This window comes from Taudactylus pleione, unplaced genomic scaffold (assembly GCF_031769625.1).
Source record: "Taudactylus pleione unplaced genomic scaffold, aTauple2 ptg000183l, whole genome shotgun sequence".
NCBI classification, from domain to species: Eukaryota; Metazoa; Chordata; class Amphibia; order Anura; family Myobatrachidae; genus Taudactylus; species Taudactylus pleione.
In genome coordinates this window covers 12,329,042-12,349,568 of record NW_028284585.1, presented here as the reverse complement: position 1 = coordinate 12,349,568, position 20,527 = coordinate 12,329,042, and the positions used below count along the sequence as shown (strand labels likewise).

At 46.2% G+C, this 20,527-nt stretch overlaps 1 pseudogene; it reads right to left on the bottom strand.

Annotated features, from left to right (window-relative positions):
• The window catches only part of LOC148519791 (uncharacterized), a 46,642-nt pseudogene that overhangs the window by 8,194 nt on the left and 17,921 nt on the right, over positions 1–20,527 (bottom strand).

Sequence of the window (20,527 nt, the reverse complement as noted above, 5' to 3'; positions counted from 1 at the left end):
CGTGTTTTGGATCTGGATTGGTTTTGCCAAAACCACCCTTCCGTGTTTTGGGTTCTGGGTTTTGTGTTTTGGATCTGTATTTTTTTTAAAAAAAGCATAAAAACAGCTAAAATCACAGAATTTGTTGGTTTCTCTGCTCCTATGCTATTATTAACCTCAATAACCTTAATTTCCACTCATTTCCAGTCTATTCTGAACACCTCACACCTCACAATAGTGTTTTTATGTCCAAAAGGTTGCACCGAGGTACCTGGATGACTATGCTAAGCGACACGAGTGGGCGGCACAAACACGTGACCCATCTAGGAGTGACACTGCAGTGGCAGACAGGATGGCAGTTAGAAAAACTAGGCCCCAAACTGTACATAATGCAAAGAAAAAAAAGAAATGCAAGATGGAATTGTCCTTGGGCCGTCCCACCCACCCTTATGTTGTATAAACAGGACATGCACACTTTAACAAATCAATCATTTCAGCGCCAGGGTCTGCCACACAACTGTGGCTGAAATGATTGGTTCGTTTGGGCCCCCACAAAACAAGCTGGCAATTAATGTGTCCCTGCAAAAACTGGCTCTACGGAGGCAAGATGTCATCCTCATCCTCCTCATCCACCGATTCCTCACCCTCTTCAGTGTGTACATCCTCATCCTCACAAAGTATTAACTCGTCCCCACTTGAATCCACCACCACAGGTCCCTCTGTACCTTCTGGAGGCTGGTCTCCCTGGAAGAGCTGATAATTCATTTTGATGAACATCATCTTCTCCACATTCTGTGGAAGCAACCTCCTACGCCTTTCGCTGACAAGGCTCCCGGCTGCACTAAACACTCTTTCGGAGTACACACTGGAGGGGGGGCAACTCAGGTAAAATAGAGCCAGCTTGTACAGGGGCCTCCAAATTGCCTCTTTTTCCTGCCAGTACAGGTATGGACTGTCTGACATGCCTACTTGGATGCTGTCACCGATGTAATCCTCCACCATTCTGTCAATGGTGACAGTATCATATGCAGTGACAGTAGACATGTCAGAAATTGTTGCCAGGTCCTTCAGTCCGGACCAGATGTCCAAACTTGGTCCTGCCTGCCCTGCATCACCACCAGCGGGTTGCTTAGGATACCTAAGTTTTTTCCTGGCAGCCCCAGTTGCGGGAGAAAATGAAGAAGGAGCCGTTGACGTGTCATGTTCCGCTTCAGCTGACAGTGTGTTCACCAGCAGGTCTTTGCACCTCTGCAGGCTTGTGTCGGCTGGAAAGAGAGACACCACATAGGCTTTAAACCTAGGATCAAGCACGGTGGCCAAAATGTAGTGGTCTGATTTCAACAGATTGACCACCCTGGAATCCTGGCAAAGCGAATGAAGGGCTTCATCCACAAGTCCCACATGCCGAGCGGAATCGCTCCGTCTTAGCTCCTCCTTCACTTTCTCCAGCTGCTTCTGCAAAAGCCTGATGAGGGGAATGACCTGACTCAAGCTGGCTGTGTCTGAACTGACTTCACGTGTGGCAAGTTCGAAGGGCTGGAGAACCTTGCAGAACACGGAAATCATTCTCCACTGCGCTTGAGTCAGGTGCATACCCCCTCCTTTGCCTATGTCATAGGTGGATGTATAGGCTTGTATGGCCTTTTGCTGCTCCTCCATCCTCTGAAGCATATAGAGGGTTGAGTTCCACCGCATCACAACCTCTTGCTTCAGGTGATGGCGGGGCAGGTTCAAGAGTGTTTGCTGGCGCTCCAGTCTTCGGCACGCAGTCGCTGAATGGCGAAAGTGGCCAGAAATTTTTCGGGCCACCCAAAGCGTCTCCTGCACGCCCCTGCCGCTTTTCAGAAAATTCTGCACCACCAAGTTTATTGTGTGAGCAAAACATGGGACGTGCTGGAATTTGCCCAAATGTAATGCCCGCACAATATTGGTGGCATTGTCAGATATCACAAATCCCCAGGAGAGTCTAAGTGGGGTAAGCCACTGGGCGATGATTTCCCTCAGTTTCTCTAAGAGTTTGTCGGCGGTGTGCCTCTTACTGAAACCGGTGATACACAGCGTAGCCTGCCTTGTAACGAGCTGGCATTTCTGAGATGCTGCTACTGGTGACGCTGCTGCTGTTGCTGCGTAAGGTGATACATCTACCCAGTGGGCTGTCACAGTCATATAGTCCTTAGTCTGCCCTGTTCCACTTGTCCACATGTCCGTGGATAGTGGACATTGTGTACAACGGCATTTTTCAGGACACTGAGGACACTTTTTCTGACGTTTCTGTACAGTCTCGGTATCGCCTGTCTAGTGAAGTGGAATCTAGATGGGATTTGGAACCGGGGACACACTACCTCCATCAATTGTCTAAATCCCACTGCACTAATGGCGGATACCGGACGCACGTCTAACACCAACATAGCAGTCAAGGCCTCAGTTATACGTTTTGCTTCAGGATGACTGCTGTCATACTTCATCCTCCTCGCTAAGGACTGTTGGAGGGTCAATTGTTTAGTAAAAGTAGTGGTGTTCCTACTTCCTCTCTGGGATGATGAATGACTCCCAGCAGCAGCAACTGCAGCAGCGGCAGCAGTAGGCGTAGCAATGCAGGATCCTCCAGAGGAATCCCGGATAGGAGAGTCAGTCATGCCAGTGACATGGCCTGCAGGACTACTTCCGATCCTGACTAAGGAGGAAATTGACGAGGAGTGAGTTGACAGTGTGGTTTGCTGGCGCTTGGATACAACAGAACAATGGGATTTAGGTGTCCCTGGACTGCTTACGGTCTTAGCCAAAGTTTCTGAACTTGACAGTAACTTTTTATGAACGCGCTGCAGGTGCCGTATAAGGGAGGATGTTCCTAGGTGGTTGACGTCCCTACCCCTACTTATTTCACCTTTACATATGGTACATATGGCAAGACAGTTGTTGTCCGGATTTGGATAGAAATATTGCCAGACCAAAGAGGTGGAATGTTTGGTCTTCTGCCCAGGCATGACCGTGATGGGCTTTTTCATCCCACGGACAACAACTGTCTCCCCCGGAGCCTGATTTAAACAAACCACATCACCATCAGAATCCTCCTCGCCAACTTCCTCCTCAGCGCCAGCTACACCAGTATCCTCATCCTGTTGTACTTCAACAGTGACATCTTCAATTTGCATATCAGCAAGTGGACTGTGGGTGCTCCTTTCAGCACTTGCAGGGGGCGTGCAAATGGTGCAAAGAGCCACCTCTTCCCGTCCAGTGCTGGGAAGGTCAGGCATCGCAACCACCACCACACTTGGACTCTCCTTGGGGATTTGTGATATCTTCTTAGAAAGCACAGTTCTTCGCTGTGCTTTTGCCAGCTTAACTCTTTTGATTTTTTTAGTGGGAGGAGGGCTTCCATCGTCATCGTGAAGCTGAACCACTAGTCATGAACATACTAGGGATCGACCTTAGCCGTTCCTTGCCACTCCGTGTCATAAATGGCATATTGGCAAGTTTACATTTCTCTTCAGCTGATTTAAATGTCTTTTTCAAGGTCATTTTCCTGAACTTTGCCATTTGGGATTGTATGTGCCCTCTACTATGACATTGGGCATCGGCCTTGGCAGACGACGTTGATGGCATGTTATCGTCTATGTCATGACTAGTGGCAGCAGCTTCAGCACTAGGAGGAAGTGGTTCTTGATCTTTCTCTATTTTATTTTTATCGGAGAAAGTTTGGTCCTCCATTTATGTTATATCGATTTGATATATACGTGCGGCTAAACACAGAAAATAATTTTTTTTTTGGTTTGGACTGGAGTGTACTTTCGGGGGTTACAGCACCCTTAACGGTCAAGCCAGCCGGCCCTTTACTTATGACACAGGCGCACGCTTGGCACTACTTTGTTGATGCATGTGCGGCTACTGCGCACACAATTCACAAACACAGAAAATAATTTTTTTTGGTTTGGACTGGAGTGTACTTTCGGGGGTTACAGCACCCTTTAACGGTCAAGCCAGCCGGCCCTTTACTTATGACACAGGCGCACGCTTGGCACTACTTTGTTGATGCACGTGCGGCTACTGCGCACACCATTCACAAACACAGAAAATAATTTTTTTTTTGGTTTGGACTGGAGTGTACTTTCGGGGGTTACAGCACCCTTAACGGTCAAGCCAGCCGGCCCTTTACTTATGACACAGGCGCACGCTTGGCACTACTTTGTTGATGCACGTGCGGCTACTGCGCACACAATTCACAAACACAGAAAATAATTTTTTTTTTGGTTTGGACTGGAGTGTACTTTCGGGGGTTACAGCACCCTTTAACGGTCAAGCCAGCCGGCCCTTTACTTATGACACAGACGCACGCTTGGCACTACTTTGTTGATGCACGTGCGGCTACTGCGCACACAATTCACAAACACAGAAAATAATTTTTTTTTTGGTTTGGACTGGAGTGTACTTTGGGGGTTACAGCACCCTTTAACGGTCAAGCCAGCCGGCCCTTTACTTATGACACAGGCGCACGCTTGGCACTACTTTGTTGATGCACGTGCGGCTACTGCGCACACAATTCACAAACACAGAAAATAATTTTTTTTTTGGTTTGGACTGGAGTGTACTTTTGGGGGTTACAGCACCCTTAACGGTCAAGCCAGCCGGCCCTTTACTTATGACACAGGCGCACGCTTGGCACTACTTTGTTGATGCACGTGCGGCTACTGCGCACACAATTCACAAACACAGAAAATAATTTTTTTTTTGGTTTGGACTGGAGTGTACTTTGGGGGTTACAGCACCCTTTAACGGTCAAGCCAGCCGGCCCTTTACTTATGACACAGGCGCACGCTTGGCACTACTTTGTTGATGCACGTGCGGCTACTGCGCACACAATTCACAAACACAGAAAATAATTTTTTTTTTGGTTTGGACTGGAGTGTACTTTTGGGGGTTACAGCACCCTTAACGGTCAAGCCAGCCGGCCCTTTACTTATGACACAGGCGCACGCTTGGCACTACTTTGTTGATGCACGTGCGGCTACTGCGCACACAATTCACAAACACAGAAAATAATTTTTTTTTGGTTTGGACTGGAGTGTACTTTGGGGGTTACAGCACCCTTTAACGGTCAAGCCAGCTGGCCCTTTACTTATGACACAGGCGCACGCTTGGCACTACTTTGTTGATGCACGTGCGGCTACTGCGCACACAATTCACAAACACAGAAAATAATTTTTTTTTTGGTTTGGACTGGAGTGTACTTTTGGGGGTTACAGCACCCTTAACGGTCAAGCCAGCCGGCCCTTTACTTATGACACAGGCGCACGCTTGGCACTACTTTGTTGATGCACGTGCGCTACTGCGCACACAATTCACAAACACAGAAAATAATGTTTTTTTTGGTTTGGACTGGAGTGTACTTTCGGGGGTTACAGCACCCTTAACGGTCAAGCCAGCCGGCCCTTTACTTATGACACAGGCGCACGTTTGGCACTACTTTGTTGATGCACGTGCGGCTACTGCGCACACAATTCACAAACACAGAAAATAATTTTTTTTTGGTTGGGATTGGAGTGTACTTTCGGGGGTTACAGCACCCTTTAACGGTCAAGCCAGCCGGCCCTTTACTTATGACACAGGCGCACGCTTGGCACTACTTTGTTGATGCACGTGCGGCTACTGCGCACACAATTCACAAACACAGAAAATATATTATTTTTTTTAGCACTTGGGGGGAGCACCCCTGATGGACAGAACACCCCCTGGATACCACTACAGCACCCCTTTAGGACTGGGACACTGCACAGGACTTTGGAGTGGACACAGCCCCTATGGAGAACTGACTGCACAAAACAGTCCAGCCAGCCCCTATGGACTTTGAAGTAGTGGACAACAGCAGCACTACACTACACTACACTACACAGCCCTAACTCCCACCCTCCCTCTTCACTGTCCACAGCCAAGTGAGAAAATGGCGCCGACGCGGGTACCTTATATAGGATCCAAAACCCGCGAGACTCGGAAGGCGGGATGATGACATTTTGCCTCGATTTCAGATCCGAGTCAGGCGGGAAAAGTCAAGCCTGATTCGGATCGGACTCGGATCGGGGGGGCTCGGGGGGGTTCGGATTTCAGAAATCCGAACCCGCTCACCCCTAGTCTGAATATGCACAGTGTAGATATATGTACATATATGTCTGTATATACACACTGTAGATGTACATATATGTATGTGCATGTCATACAGAAACTTACAAGAAGTCAAATAGAGATGTTTATTTTGTAGATAATTTAGAGAACACTGGCCCTGATTCAGAGCTGGACGCTCTGACAGAGCGCTCGCTCTGAATCAGGGCCGGCCTTCTGTTTTTTTTATAGCGGCCTCCTGGTTACCCACAGCTATAGCGAGCGGCCAGGAAGATGGTCGCGATGGCCAAGACCATCACGACCATCGGGCTTGCGACGAGACCCTTGTGGTAGGGTTTCATTGCCGCAAGCCCTGGAGTGCTTTCGGCTCTATCAGAGCTGAGAGCACTCCCACTGACATCACTTGTGATGTCAGTGGGGCCGGCCCTAGACAGTAGGCATTCCCATGGGAACGCCTCCGTCTGGGCAGCCGTGCCCACAGCACGCCCACCAAAGGGGGCGTGCTGTCACTCACCATCGACAGCACGCCCCCTTTGTAGCGAGACCCGGAGCGACGGCTTGCCCGTTGTTATCTGGGTCTCACGCATGCACACTGGGCCAACATCGACCCGCTTGCGAGCGCTCAGCGCTCGCGAGCGGGTCTGAATTTGGCCCACAGTTAAGTGTAATACAATTTATATTCTTACAGATTATTAGTTTCCTCCTTGCACAGCCTGTCAAAGTCAGTTCGGCCTGATTGGTGATTTTTTATTTAAAGCATGTTTGTCAAGTAACATGATCCTTTTGTTCTTACATATGGGTTCTCTAGAGAATCTATCAGAAAATGTTTTCCATATTAAACAGTAACTTTAGGAATTACTGTCAAAATGTCAGTTTAAAATACAGTTATGAAATTAAAGTAAATATAAACTAAGAATAATCTGAAAATGTAAAAAACATTGTTTACATGCAAAATAATTTATATGTTGACCAATGGAGGCCTTATGTAAAGTTGGACGCAGTTTACAGAAAAAATTTTAATTGCGCTCAAAAATATACAGTACAATTTGATTAGACTGTAGAGTTGTGATACGGGGGACTATTGGTCATCACTTATTTTTCACAAAAGCATGTGAAAGTTAACATTTTCACATACTTTTGTAAAAAAATAAGTGTCAGGGTCATTCAACAAGTTCCGAAAAAGCACTTTTTTCGGAACTTGATGGTGTTACTGAACGCCATTCTGAGATGGCACACGGCAGCCTGTGAGGATTTACATGGCAGCCACAGCAGAAGGATTTATTCCGATCCCTCCCTGCTGTGTCTGCACTGCCGAGCCCCGGAGGTCAGCTTCGGGGCACTGCAAACATGTGGCCTGGACTCACCAAAAAAAGACAGATGAGCCTGGCTAAAGAGATGCGACAGCGGGAAGAAGGTGGATAGTACACCTGTCGGAGGGGGTCAGACACCCGCTGGGGTGTTGCGGGTCATACACCCGCATGGAGGAGGGGTGGAAGGTCAGTGAAACCTAGGAGAAACATCTTTCACTTCCGAAAAACTGGTACGTAGATGCAGCAGTGTTTTCGGAAGTGATAGTTTAGGGCAGGAGGCATGATAAATGCCTCCTAAACTGTGTTTGAACATGCAGCGAGTTCAAACCATAATTATCACATATGATAATTATGTTTTGATGAATAGGCCCCTGAAGCACATCATGCGCTACAGTTGCCATCATTAAACTGATGATAATGACTGTCATCTGTAGGCGCTTTTTTTTTATTGTAAACTCAGTACCAGATTAAAGTCCACATGGACCTGGAGCTGAAGTTTATGAAGGGCCTATTGTGTGCCGCTGCAGGGGTTGAGTCCAATGCCGCGGGGGTGTGACTAGTGATGTGGGCATGTAGTCTACACAAGGTGTGTGGTCGGTGCCATGGGATGTAGCTAGTACCATGGAGGACATATCTACCACCTACCATCAACAATCTCAATCTTCCTTCCCTCTTCACTCATATGAAGCATGCACCACCTGTTAGTTAATATAAAACAACAAAAGAGTAGGAGAGGGTACCCACAAATATTAGCTATCCCTCACGTGAATATACAGGGGTGCCAGTTACCAAGCTCCGGAAGCTAATGCCATCTGAAGATGGCTCTAGAGTGTAGACATTGTAGCCTACAGGCTACAGTCCGCAAAAAGTAGTGGGAGAGGGATCTGTAGGATCCTTCTCCACTCATGCATGCACGGTCAGCAGACTGCACATGCGCAGGGAAGGGCTCCTATCAAAACCCCTGTCCATTCATGTGATTATTGATGCATACTGGCGGTACATTTTCTTATTGCCATGATAAGCAACGATAAGAAATTATAATTATCGTGTCTAATACCCAATAAATAATAAATGGTCCCCATAGTGTATTATATCCACATGTATGTACATATAAATGATATACCGTGTGCGAAATATGGGAGAAAAACCCAAACCGTCCTCTATAATGATGAATGTGTTAGCACCCTCAAGATACCTCCTACTGCCTGTCATGTGAAGAGAAAATTAATGATGTACCAAACTGCCAAGAGAGGCAGTTAATAATATACACACACACATATATAAAATGTATCTATATCATATAATAATTCTCTATGGTCTGTCCCATCTCCCACATGCATGTGCAGTGGGAGCGGCTCCCACTGTTAGGTGGACCAAACAGACCCTAGCAAGAGAGTAGGAGAAGGACAAGGATCAGGGCTAATGGGAACATGGCAAGTATATGGGCGGCACCCTCTTTCTATATCACCGCCATATATTACAAACAACATCAAAGTGACCACAATATAGTACAGAGAGCATCAGAGGGACTGCCAATACAGAGAGGATCAGTGACCTCCATAGAATGCAGAGAACATTACAGTAACCACCATATAATACAGAAAAAACATCAGTGACCACCTTTCAATAAACCAACTTACCGCAATACAATACAAAAACCATTGCGGTAAGTGCCACGTGATACAAATAACACCAATGAACAAATGACCACCATAAAATACAGAGACATCACAGATGCATAGCAGCAAGCTAATGGTGTGTGTGGGTGTGTATATATAATATATATATATATATATATCAAATTGAGGCGGCAGTCAGACATAGTATATATAGGAACTGCAGCAGTATAATATTGGGGAGAAATGAACCAGCACTCCAGTAAAGGACAAGTATATTTGCCTGGGTATCTTATAAAGGCGTAGCTGGATGGCACTCCGGGTCTTGTATACAGTAAATAAATGACTGCGACCACAAACAGTCAGGACTGACTGTTTGTGGTCGCAGTCATTTATTTACTGTATACAAGACCTGTAGTGCCATCCAGCTACGCCTTTATATATATATATATATATATATATATATATATATATATACATATATATATATATACAGTCAGGTCCATAAATATTGGGACATTGACAGAATTTTCATATTTTGGCCTCTATTCACCACCACAATGGCTTTGAAATGAAACAAACAAGATGTGCTTTAACTGCAGACTTTCAGATTTAATTTGAGGGTAATTACATCCTAATCAGGTGAATGGTGTAGGAATTACAACTGTTTCTATATGTGCCTCCCACTTTTTAAGGGGCCAAAAGTAATGGGACAAACTAAACAATCCTAAATCTAGCTTTCACTTTTTAATACTTTGTTGCAAATCCTTTGCAGGCAATTACAGCCTGAAGTCTGGAACGCATAGACATCACCAGACGTTGGGTTTCATCCCTGGTGATGCTCTGCCAGGCCTCTACTGCAAATGTCTTCAGTTCCTGCTTGTTCTTGGGGCATTTTCCCTTCAGTTTTGTCTTCATCAAGTGAAATGCATGCTCAATCGGATTCAGGTCAGGGGATTGACTTGGCCATTGCATAACATTCCACTTTTTAGCCTTAAAAAACTCTTTGGTTGCTTTTGCAGTATGCTTCGGGTCATTGTCCATCTGCACTGTGAAGCGCCGTCCAATGAGTTCTGAAGCATTTGACTGAATATGAGCATATAATATTGCCCGAAACACTTCAGAATTCATTCTGCTGCTTTTGTCAGCAGTCACATCATCAATAAATACAAGGGAACCAGTTCCATTGGCAGCCATACATGCCCACGCCATGACACTACCACCACCATGCTTCACTGATGAGGTGGTATGTTTTGGAACATGAGCAGTTCCTTTCCTTCTCTTCTCTTCCCATCACTCTGGTACAAGTTGATCTTTGTCTCCTCTGTCCATAGGATGTTGTTCCAGAACTGTAATGGCTTTTTTAGATGTTGTTTGGCAAACTCTAATCTTTTCTTCCTGTTTTTGTGGCTCACCAATGGTTTGCATCTTGTGGTGAACCCTCTATATTCACTCTTGTGAAGTCTTCTCTTGATGTTGACTTTGACACATATACACCTACCTCCTGGAGAGTGTTCTTGATTTGGCCAACTGTTGTGAAGGGGTTTTTCTTCACCAGGAAAATAATTCTTTTATCATCCACCACAGTTGTTTTCCGTGGTCTTCCGGGTCTTTTGGTGTTGCTGAGCTCTCCGGTGCATTCTTTCTTTTTAAAAATGTTCCAAACAGTTGATTTGGCCACACCTAATGTTTTTGCTATCTCTCTGATGGGTTTGTTTTGATTTTTCAGCCTAATGATGGCTTGCTTCACTGATAGTGACAGCTCTTTGGATCTCATATTGAGAGTCGACAGCAACTGATTCCAAATGCAAATGTCACACCTAGAATCAACTTCAGACCTTTTACCTGCTTAATTGATAATGATATAACGAGGGAATAGCCCACACCTGTCCATGAAATAGCTTTTGAGTTCATAGTCCCATTACTTTTGGCCTCTTAAAAAGTGGGAGGCACATATTGAAACTGTTGTAATTCCTACACCGTTCACCCGATTTGGATGTAATTACCCTCAAATTAAATCTGAAAGTCTGCAGTTAAAGCACATCTTGTTTGTTTCATTTCAAAACCATTATGGTGGTGAATAGAGGCCAAAATCTGAAAATTCTGTCAATGTCCCAATATTTATGGACCTGACATATATATATATATATATATATATATATATATATATATATATCAGTGCACAATTAATAGAAGTCATTATTTAAATTTTTTTAGATTTAACAGGTAGTTTATGTAGTATAGCACTGAATCAAATTAAAACTTATATGTTCGTACTATGGCTAGGTGCCAGTGGTCTCTGGTCACTTGCCTCAGACACTGTCGGTGTTTAGGGAGCGCTGGCTCTAGTCATGCTCCTCACCAGAAGAATGCCTGATTCACATCACCGCCTGCCTCCTTCCAGGCCCGGCTCTCTTCAATGCCATCATAATACATGCGCTGCGGTTAGTGGATCAAGACAGACACACACTGAGCCTGCGGCTGTGCTGTGAAGCACCGCCGAGGTAGAAAACAAAGAGCCGCAGTTCGGCTAAATTTTATATGATTAACTGGCTGCAGCTACCCACCTGCCAGCACCTCTTCCCATCCGTCACCGGGAAACACATCACGGGGAGACAGTGAAACACTATGGACGCAGGTAGGGCTTGTGTAGCCTTCCACTGCACTGCCATTCCCATTTGTCACCCAGCCTGAATGGGCGGCCAGGGGTTGTTTGTAATGATGGCCCAGCAGGTTCTAGTGGGCGGGGCTTCAGACGGCCATTTGCTGTGCTGCTCAGCTGCTGGGGACAGAAAAATAAATTTTCCTGTCTACAGCTGCACCGATCCTGTGGGCCTATTTTGATGGGGGACCTGGAGCTGCCGCTCCATCTGCCCCATTGTTAATCTGGCCCTGTGTAAACATATACAAATAATTGGAAGAATATTGGAGGGATGAAAACCATGAGGTCCAACTGAATATGTTAATATTCCAGCCATTGCCGATGGCACTATAGTAGGAAAACCAACATCATGGAGTTCCCCTTACTATAATGACTTTCAGCTCTGGACTGTTCTACACAATGCACAATTCTTCTGGATTGACAAAAATGTGCTGAAAACACAGCAAACAAATAACTTTATTAGAAATAAACTCACTACAAAATAGACCCAAATTCACCTATTTATTTCTCACAGAATAATAAGGGTATTGGAGGGACCTGCTTTCCATGGATTAAAAAAAGTAGACAAACTGAAACAATGCCAAGAACCTTATCTTTTCAGAGCACTGTCAACACTGATAAATGTCCATGTATGCTGTGACATCAGGGCACAACTGGTATTAGCATTTATGGAGGTAACCCATGCTTTTCATGTCCCCAATTACACTGATGATAGCCTAGGTAGCAGCTCTAGGACATTATAGGTTTTCCAAAAGTAGTGGTATAAATAGAGAGGAGCAGAAGATCTTAAATTGAACCTTGTAGTCTTCCAGTTGAGGAAGAAAGCTGATAAAGAAGACAGAGAGGTGCAGTATCCAGAGAAACAAACAATGACAGTGCAATTACAACCAGGAGATGACAGTGTCCTGAAGATCTAGGGAATATAGCAATTGAGAAGCGATTAAACAGTGTCATATGCAACAGAAATGTACAGTATATTTAGATGTGAGTAATGACCTTTAGATGTAGTGAAGTCCCTGTGTAGTATTGTAAATGGAAACCTGTCAGAAGAGGGTCCAATAGGTTGTGTGAGGAAACAAAGCCTGTGTGAAAGCTGGAGATGGGACTGCTTGCTTCAATAATTATAAAAATATATCAATAGAGGCAGAGAGACTACAACTTTTAGTTAGGGTTATATGAGTAAAGGGGTCAGGAATAAACTGATTTATGAGGGCATAAGTTCAAGAGGAGAGGTAGTAGAGTATAATGAAAAGAAGATACTTTGTATCCATGTGTAACATCATATAAAGAGAAGGTGACAGAGGGTACAGGTGGGCAGGTTTTGACTGGGGAAGAATATATCATTTGATGTGAGATATTTTATCATTCTTGTCTTTGAAGAAGAAAGGAAGATCTTGGGTGGTAGTTGGAAGGTCTGGTGTGGGAGGCTTGATAAGATATTTAAATGTATTAAAAGCATTTGGGGTTAAAAGGCTGAGCCGAAATGCAATCTATAAGTATGTTTATTTCATAGTGTCCACGGCATTTTGATAGGCATGATAGATAGCAGTAAATGTGAGACAGTCAGTAGAAATATGAGATTTATTCCAAAGACTTTCTACTTTGCAAGAAAGTATTTTAAGGCATTGTTTCAATATGGAGTGTAGACAGCAGCTGGTGCCACTTGAATAATGATTTTTGCTAATTATGGTTAAGTTGTGATTAGGGGTGTGCACCGGCCACTTTTCGTGTTTTGGTTTTGGATCTGGATCTTTCTTCGTGTTTTGGATCTGGATTGGTTTTGCCAAAACCACTCTTCCGTGTTTTGGGTTCAGGGTTTTGTGTATTGGATCTGTATTTTTTTGCAAAAAAAGCATAAAAACAGCTAAAATCACATAATTTGTGGGTTTTTCTGCTCCTATGCTATTATTAACCTCAATAACCTTAATTTCCACTCATTTCCAGTCAATTCTGAACATCTCACACCTCACAATAGTGTTTTTATGTCCAAAAGGTTGCACTGAGGTAGCTGGATGACTATGCTAAGAGATGCAAGTGGGTGGCACAAACACGTGGCCCATCTAGGAGTGACACTGCAGTGGCAGACAGGATGGCTGTTTGAAAAACTAGGCCAAAAACAGTACATAATGCAAAGAAAAAAAAGAGGTGCAAGATGGAATTGTCCTTGGGCCCTCCCACCCACCCTTATGTTGTATAAACAGGACATGCACACTTTAACAAACCAATCATTTCAGCACCAGGGTCTGCCACACAACTGTGGCTGAAATGATTGGTTCGTTTGGGCCCCCACAAAACAAGCTGGCAATTAATCTGTCCCTGCACAAACTGGCTCTACGGAGGCAAGATGTCGTCCTCATCCTCCTCATCCACCGATTCCTCACCCTCTTCAGTGTTGTGTACATCCTCATCCTCACAGAGTATTAACTCGTCCCCACTGGAATCCACCACCACAGGTCCCTCTGTACGCTATGGAGGCTGGTCTCCCTGGAAGAGTTGATAATTCATTTTTATGAACATCATCTCCACATTTTGTGGAAGCTACCTCCTACGCCTTTCGCTGACAAGGTTCCTGGCTGCACTAAACACTCTTTCGGAGTACACACTGGAGGGGGGGCAACTCAGGTAAAATAGAGCAAGTTTGTACAGGGGCCTCCAAATTGCCTCTTTTTCCTGCCAGTACAGGTACGGACTGTCTGACATGCCTACTTGGATGCTGTCACCGATGTAATCCTCCACCATTCTGTCAATGGTGACAGTATCATATGCAGTGACAGTAGACATGTCAGATATTGTTGCCAGGTCCTTCAGTCCAGACCAGATGTCCAAACTTGGTCCTGCCTGCCCTGCATCACCACCAGCGGGTTGCTTAGGATACCTACGTTTTTTCCTGGCAGCCCCAGTTGCGGGAGAAAATGAAGAAGGAGCTGTTGACGTGTCACGTTCTGCTTCAGCTGACAGTGTTTTCACCAGCATGTCTTTGCACCTCAACAGGCTTGTGTTAGCCAGAAAGAGAGACACCACATAGGCTTTAAACTTAGGATTGAGCACAGTGGCCAAAATGTAGTGGTCTGATTTCAACAGATTGACCACCCTGGAATCCTGGCAAAGTGAATGAAGGGCTTCATCCACAAGTCCCACATGCCGAGCAGAATCGCTCCATCTTAGCTCCTCCTTCACTTTCTCCAGCTGCTTCTGCAAAAGCCTGATGAGGGGAATGACCTGACTCAAGCTGGCAGTGTCTGAACTGACTTCACGTGTGGCAAGTTCGAAGGGCTGGAGAACCTTGCACAACACGGAAATAATTCTCCACTATGCTTGAGTCAGGTGCATACCCCCTCCTTTGCCTATGTCATAGGTAGATGTATAGGCTTGAATGGCCTTTTTCTGCTCCTCCATCCTCTGAAGCATATAGAGGGTTGAGTTCCACCGCGTCACAACCTCTTGCTTCAGGTGATGGTGGGGCAGGTTCAAGAGTGTTTGCTGGTGCTCCAGTCTTCGGCACGCAGACGCTGAATGGCGAAAGTGGGCAGAAATTTTTCGGGCCACCCAAAGCGTCTCCTGCACACCCCTGTCGCTTTTCAGAAAATTCTGCACCACCAAGTTTATTGTGTGAGCAGAACATGGGACATGCTGGAATTTGCCCAGATGTAATGCCGGCACAATATTGGTCAGATATCACAAATCCCCAGGAGAGTCTAAGTGGGGTAAGCCACTGGGCGATGATTTCCCTCAGTTTCTCTAAGAGGTTGTCGGCGGTGTGCCTCTTACTGAAACCGGTGATACACAGCGTAGCCTGCCTTGGAACGAGCTGGCATTTCTGAGATGCTGCTACTGGTGACGCTGCTGTTGTTGCAGCGTAAGGTGATACATCTACCCAGTGGGCTGTCACAGTCATATATTCCTTAGTCTGCCCTGTTCCACTTGTCCACATGTCCGTGGTTAAGTGGACATTGGGTACAACCGCATTTTTCAGGACACTGAGGACACTTTTTCTGACATTTCAGTACAGTCTCGGTATCGCCTGCCTAGTGAAGTGGAATCTAGACGGGATTTGGAACTGGGGACACACTACCTCCATCAACTGTCTAAATCCCACTGCACTAATGGCGGATACCGGATGCACGTCTAAACACCAACATAGCAGTCAAGGCCTCAATTATACGTTTTGCTTCAGGATGACTGCTGTTGTACTTCATCCTCCTCGCTAAGGACTGTTGGAGGGTCAATTGTTTAGTAAAAGTAGTGGTGTTCCTACTTCCTCTCTGGGATGATGAATGACTCCCAGCAGCAGCAACAGCAGCAGTACGTGTAGCAATGCAGGATCCTCCGGAGGAATCACGGATAGGAGAGTCAGTCATGCCAGTGACATGGCCTGCAGGACTACTTCCGATCCTGACTAAGGAGGAAATTGACGAGGAGGGAGTTGACGGTGTGGTTTGCTGGTGCTTGGATACAACAGAACAATGGGATTTAGGTGTCCCTGGACTGCTTATGGTCTTAGCCAAAGTTTCTGAACTTGACAGTAACTTTTTCTGAACACGCTGCAGATGCCGTATAAGGGAGGATGTTCCTAGGTGGTTAACGTCCCTACCCCTACTTATTTCACCTTTACATATGGTACATATGGCAAGACAGTTGTTGTCCGGATTTGGAGAGAAATATTGCCAGACCAAAGAGGTGGAATGTTTGGTCTTCTGCCCAGGCATGACCGTGATGGGCTTTTTCATTCCACAGACAACAACTGTCTCCCCCGGAGCCTGATTTAAACAAACCACATCACCATCAGAATCCTCCTTACCAACTTCCTCCTCAGCGCCAGCTACACCAGTATCCTCATCCTGTTGTACTTCAACAGTGACATCTTCAATTTGCATATCAGCAAGTGGACTTTGGGTGCTCCTTTCAGCACTTGCAGGGGGCGTGCAAATGGTGGAAAGAGCCACCTCTTCCCGTCCAGTGCTGGGAAGGTCAGGCATCGCAACCGCCACCACACTTGGACTCTCCTTGGGGATTTGTGATATCTTCTTAGAATGCACAGTTCTTCACTGTGCTTTTGCCAGCTTTGTAGGAGACTAGTGCACTTTGTGGGTTACACCACCCTTTAAGAAATGAGCCAGCCGGCTCTTTACTTATGGAACACAGGCACACGCTTGGCGCTGCTCCTTTGTTGATGCACATGCAGCCACAGTGCACACAATTCACAAACACAGAAAATATTTTTTTATTTTGTTTGGAGTGCACTTTGGGGGTTACAACACCCTTTAACGGTCAAGCCAGCCGGCCCTTTACCTATGATACAGGCGCACGCTTGGCGCTACTTTGTTGATGCACGTGCGGCTACTGCACACACAATTCACAAACACAAAAAAATATATTTTTTTATTTTTTTTGGAGTGCCCTTTGGGGGTTACAGCACCCTTTAACAGACAAGCCAGCTAGCCCTTTACTTATGGGACACAGGCGCACACTTGGCTCTGCTCCTTTGTTGATGCACGTGCAGCCACAGTGCACACAATTCACAAACACAGAAAATATTTTTTTATTTTGTTTGGAGTGCCCTTTGGGGGTTACAGCACCCTTTAAAGGTCAAGCCAGCCGGCCCTTTACTTATGACACAGGCGCACGCTTGGCACTACTTTGTTGATGCACGTGCGGCTACTGCGCACACAATTCACAAACACAGAAAAAATATTTATTTTTTTTGCACTTGGGGGGAGCACCCCTGATGGACAGAGCACCCCCTGGACAACACTACAGCACCCCTTCAGGACTGGGACTTCACAGGACTTTGGAGTGGACACAGCCCCTATGGACAACTGACTGCACAACACAGTCCAGCCAGCCCCTATGGACTTTGGAGGAGTGGACACAGCCCCTATGGACAACAGCAGCACAGCACAACACAGCCAGCCCCTATGGACTTCGGAGGAGTGGACACAGCCCCTATGGACAACAGCAGCACAGCGCAGCACAGCACAACACTACACTACACTACACAGCCCAGCCAGCCCTCACTCCCACCCTCCCTCTTCACTGTCCACAGCCGAGTGAGAAAATGGCGCCAACGTGGGTACCTTATATAGAATCCCAAACCCATGAGACCCGGAAGGCGGGATGATGACGTTTTGCCTCGATTTCAGATCCGAGTCAGGCGGGAAAAGTCGAGCCTGACTCGGATCTGCCTCAGATCGGGGGGCTCGGGGGGGTTCGGATTTCTGAAATCCAAACCCGCTCACCCCTAGTTGTGATAGTGCCTCATCAGTAGAACATAATGCAGAAATTGGGGAGAGAAGTTGAGATAGATTTAATTAGTTCTATTGGTTAATAACTGATAGAACTAATAATTCTGTGTCTATAAGCAGACTTCTTAGAGTTTGAAGGAAAGATTAAAGTAAAGAAGGAGAGCTTGTAGGTAATAAGGCAATGATTTAAGAGTGTGTGGGAGGTCCGGGGCAGGGTGCCCCTTTCCCCACGAAGAAGCCGTTGGGGACCAGACTCCACATTGCCGTGGTGTGGTGCGTCATCACCGGGCAACGTGGAGGACCAATGAGGGCCCGCCAGGTCATCAACCCCAGAGGGCCATGCGGCGGGGTATTTAAACCCTCGCGTGTGACCTGGAAGGGGTTGGTGTTCGGGAGTTACCATAGGAGATGCATCATCACTGGAGGGAGTCCAGGACGTGGTCAGCGGATCAGGTAAGCCCTTTGAGGCCCTTTTATTTGTATTGTTAGGCCACTGTGCCCTCATTGTTCACCCACTGTACCACCACCATGCGGCGTCAGGCCGAGGCCATTATACCCCTTTGTTAGGCCACTGTGGCCTCATTGTTCACCCCCTGTGTCACCACTGTGCGGCGTTAGGCCCATGCCATTGTATCCCTTTGTTAGGCCACAGGTATCATTCTTGTTCGGCGCTAGGCCACCGGTATTATTCTCAATCGGCACCAAGGCGCAGGTATTATTATTGTTCGACGCTAGGCCACAGGTATTGTTCTCATCTGGTGCTAGGCTGCAGGTATTATTTTTGTTCGGCGCTAGGCCGTCGGCATCTTTCTCATTCGGCGCTAGGCCGCAGGTATTGTTCTTATTCGGCACTAGGCCGGAGGTAATGTTCTTGTTTGGCGCTAAGCAACAGGTATTGCTCTCGTGCGAAGCTGCTGTGCTCTTTTGCAGGTGTTGTGATCAGGACCACTCGCCCGTCAAGGGGACAGGAGTATACCCGGAGAGTGCATTCTGTGTTTGTGTGTTGCATAGCTGTTGTGTGTTATCCCCTCTCCCTTTTCCCCTTCTCGGGCATTTTGTTTGGGTTGCACCCTTGTGCCTGGTACATGGGTGCACCAATCTGAGGCCAGAAGTGCCAATGATGACCATCCACTAGTCCCCAAAGGTCTGTCAGTCAGTCTTGTGGCACCAGGGTCCCTTCCAGAGGCTTAGCATGTCCGACTTCTCTGGCAGGGTAGATCATCACCAGCTGTGTCGAACCAGAGTCCCAGAACCATCGGTAGGAGTAACCTTGGCTGCCTGAAGGTGAGAGCCATGGGGTGCGAGAGGTAATTTTCATGCCACACCTGTACAGCAGCAGGCACACACATCAGCCCACCCCGCGCCCCTCTTACACGAGAAATGAGTGTCAAAGAAATTAGAAACTGAGCATTCTCAAACAAAATCAAAGCAGTGGCCACCCCAATGCGTAGAAAAATCAGTTCATTATGAGAGGCCAAGAAAGAAGGTTAGAGGTTAGAGAAAGTAGTTTGATGGAACAATGATCATTTAGATTATCAATTGGAATGTTGATATAATGATATAACCCTTGCTCAGGGGCTCATGCCCTGGGCGCCGTCAGACCAGAGGTGCGCAGGTGGGCATCGCCAGGCCACGGTCCAGGTCCATTTAAGTGAGTGTAGTGTGGACTGCAGTGAGTGCGGTCCAAACTACACTGTAAAACAAACACACTGCCACCGGGTAGTACACTCGTACTACCCGGCAGCGGTGAGATTATTTTAGCAGCCAATGAGAGTCAGACAGACTCTCATTGGATGCTGCACCTATGGCCAGAGCCAGGCTGGAGTTCACTCATGAGCTCCGCCTTCCAGCTCCCACAGTGGGTGAAGGGAGAGATGTCATGTATATGTTGTGATAAAGGTATTCCCAAATACTGACACCTCAAAATGATGCTAAAGTAAGTCATCTCTTTATTCATCAGGATGCCAAAGTAGAAAGCACATTTGTTTAAAACTAAACATCCAAAATTCATGTGACCCTGTCTCTTAAAAGACAAAGACCAGTTAGTTATACACCAGTCACTAATTGGCATCGTCACACCCACCCCGACACAAAAACACACTTAAAGCCTTCCATCCAAGCACTAACGTATTACTGTGAGTTTCTTATTCACAGCTCACAACCTATCAGCTAACACTATAAATCCAGGAAGCAGAGATCTCTTTTTCACATATCCCTTTCCAGTGGCGCCAAGTAGTAGGCACAAAATATGTGGAAAGCGCATACTTTATAGAGTGGGCATCTGTATGTAGAACCTCTGGTAGATGCTCCAATGAGAACCAAAATGGCTGGAGTTCCAAAAACTACCTTAACGTTGACCTTTCTGTTGGCATTGTTCACTGCCTAATTCATATAGCAATCCATGACCTGTCAATAAAACATCTTGGCTAAGTTTGTCATTATCATATTGGAAAGATGTAAAGACACTTTGAAAGTTTTCACTTAATTTCCTGATGTTTGCTCAGTTTCCTCAACACAGACAAAAGCAATATACAGGCCACCTGCCTGACATGTGGATGCACACTGACAACATGTGTGGTTGTTTTGGTGACTTTTCCAAGAGGTGTC